The sequence below is a fragment of the Calliopsis andreniformis genome, unplaced genomic scaffold (genome assembly GCF_051401765.1).
Source record: "Calliopsis andreniformis isolate RMS-2024a unplaced genomic scaffold, iyCalAndr_principal scaffold0017, whole genome shotgun sequence".
Classification (NCBI taxonomy): Eukaryota; Metazoa; Arthropoda; class Insecta; order Hymenoptera; family Andrenidae; genus Calliopsis; species Calliopsis andreniformis.
Window position 1 is genome coordinate 12,978,736 of NW_027480429.1, and position 3,056 is coordinate 12,981,791.

A 3,056-nucleotide genomic window follows, 5' to 3' on the forward strand; every position below is an offset into this window, starting at 1 on the left:
TTCCATCGTATAACAGGAATAATTGCAACCAGTGTGAAAGTAATGGTCATTTCTACGTTCCGGGCAACGTAGGTTTCACTCTAGGGCGTTGATCCGCCAGTGGGAATAGTTAGGGCCTAAGGACTCAACTCCAGAAGCATAAAATACAATATAAATACAACAGTTTTTCAATCGTATAAAACGAATAATTGCAACCAGTGTGAAAGTTATGGTCATTTCTACGTTCCGGGCAACCTAGGTTTCACTCTAGGGCGTCGCTCCAATAGGTCGAATAGCTAGGGACTTAGAATTCAACGCCAGAAGGATAAAATACAATATATGTACATCAGTTTTTTCATCGTATAAAATGAATACTTGCAAACATTGTGAAAGTTATGGTCATTTCCACGTTCCAGGCAACCTAGGCTTCATCCTAGGGCGTTGTTCCACCAGATCGAATAGGTAGGGCCTAAGAAGTCAACGCCATAAGAATAAAATACAATATATATATAACAGTTTTTCCATCGTATAAAACGAATAATAGCAACCAGTGTGAAAGTTATGGTCATTTCAACGTTCCGGGCAACCTAGGCTTCACTCTAGGGCGTTGTTCCACCAGATCGAACAGTTAGGCCCTAAGAAGTCAACGCCAGAAGCATAAAATACAATATAAATATAACAGTTTTTCCATCGTATAAAACGAATGATAGCAACCAGTGTGAAAGTTATGGTCATTTCTACGTTCCGGGCAACCTAGGCTTCACTCTAGGGCGTTGCTCCACCAGATCGAATAGTTATTGCCTTAGAAGTCGACGCCCGAAGCATAAAATACAAAATAAATAAAACAGTTTTTCCATTGTATGAAACGAATAATTGCAACCAGTATGAAACTTATGGTCTTTTCCACTTTCCGAGCAACCTAGGCTTCACCCTAGGGCGTTGCTCCAACAGATTGAATAGTTAGGGACTTAGAAGTCAACGCCCGAAGCATAAAATACGATATAAATACAACAGCTTTTCCATCGTATAAAACGGATAATTGCAACCAGTGTGAAAGTAATGGTCATTTCTACATTCCGAGCAACCTAGGCGTCACTCTAGGGCGTTGCTCCACCAGATCGAATAGCTAGGGACTTAGAATTCATCTCTAAAAGCATAAAATACAATTAAAATACAACAGTTTTTCCATCGTATAACAGGAATAATTGCAACCAGTGTGAAAGTAATGGTCATTTCTACGTTCCGGGCAACGTAGGTTTCACTCTAGGGCGTTGATCCTCCAGAGGGAATAGTTAGGCCCTAAGAAGTCAACGCCAGAAGCATAAAATACAATATAAATATAACAGTTTTTCCATCGTATAAAACGAATGATAGCAACCAGTGTGAAAGTTATGGTCATTTCTACGTTCCAGGCAATCTAGGCTTCACCCTAGGGCGTTGCTCCACCAGATCAATCAGTTAGGGCCTTAGAAGTCAACTCCAGAAGCATAAAATACAATATAAATGCAACAGTTTTTCAATCGTATAAAACGAATAATTGCAACCAGTGTGAAAGTTATGGTCATTTCTACGTTCCGGGCAACCTAGGTTTTACTCTAGGGCGTCGCTCCAATAGGTCGAATAGCTAGGGACTTAGAATTCAACGACAGAAGGATAAAATACAATATATGTACAACAGTTTTTTCATCGTATAAAATGAATACTTGCAAACATTGTGAAAGTTATGGTCATTTCCACGTTCCAGGCAACCTAGGCTTCACCCTAGGGCGTTGTTCCACCAGATCGAATAGGTAGGGCCTAAGAAGTCAACGCCATAAGAATAAAATACAATATAAATATAACAGTTTTTCCATCGTAGAAAACGAATAATAGCAACCAGTGTGAAAGTTATGGTCATTTCTACGTTCCGGGCGACCTAGTCTTCAGGCTGGGGCGTTGTTCCACCAGATCGAATAGCTAGGGCCTATGAAGTCAACGCCAGAAGCATAAAATACAATATAAATATAACAGATTTTCCATCGTATAAAACGAATAATAGCAACCAGTGCGAAAGTTATGATCATTTCAACGTTCCGGGCTTCCTAGGCTTCACTCTATGGCGTTGCTCCACCACATCGAATAGCTACGGCCTTAGAAGTCAACGCCTGAAGCATAAAATGCAATAAAAATACAACAGTTTTTTCACCGTATAACAGGAATAATTGCAACAAGCGTGAAGGTAATGGTCATTTCTGCGTTCCGGGCAACCTAGGCTTCACCCTAGGGCGTTGTTCCACCAAATCGAATAGTTAGGGCCTAAGAAGTGAACGCCAGAAGCATAAAATACAACATAAATACAACAGTTTTTCCATCATATAAAACGAATAATTGCAACCAGGATGAAAGTTATGGTCATTTCTACTTTCCGGGCAACCTAGGCTTCACCCTAGGGCGCTGCTCCAACAGATTGATTAGTTAGGTCCTTAGAAGTCAACACCAGAAGCATAAAATACGATATAAATACAACAGTTTGTCCATCGTAGAACAGGAATAATTGCTACCAGTGTGGAAGTTATGGTCATTTCCACGTTCCGGGCAGCCTAGGCTTCACTCTAGCGCGTTGCTCCACCAGATGGAATAGTTAGGGCCTTAGAAGTCAACGCCAGATGCATAAAATACAATAAAGATGCAACAGCTTTTCCATCGTATGACAGGAATAATTGCAACCAGTTTGAAAGTGATGGTCATTTCTACGTTCCGGGCAACCTAGGCTTCACTCTAGGGCGTTGTTCCACCAGATCGAACAGTTAGGCCCTAAGAAGTCAACGCCAGAAGCATAAAATACAATATAAATATAACGGTTTTTCCATCGTATAAAACGAATGATAGCAACCAGTGTGAAAGTTATGGTCATTTCTACGTTCCGGGCAACCTAGGCTTCACTCTAGGGCGTTGCTCCACCAGATTAAATAGTTAGGGCCTTAGAAGTCAACGCCCGAAGCATAAAATACGATATAAATACAACAGCTTTTCCATCGTATAAAACGGATAATTGCAACCAGTGTGAAAGTAATGGTCATTTCTACGTTCCGAGCAAC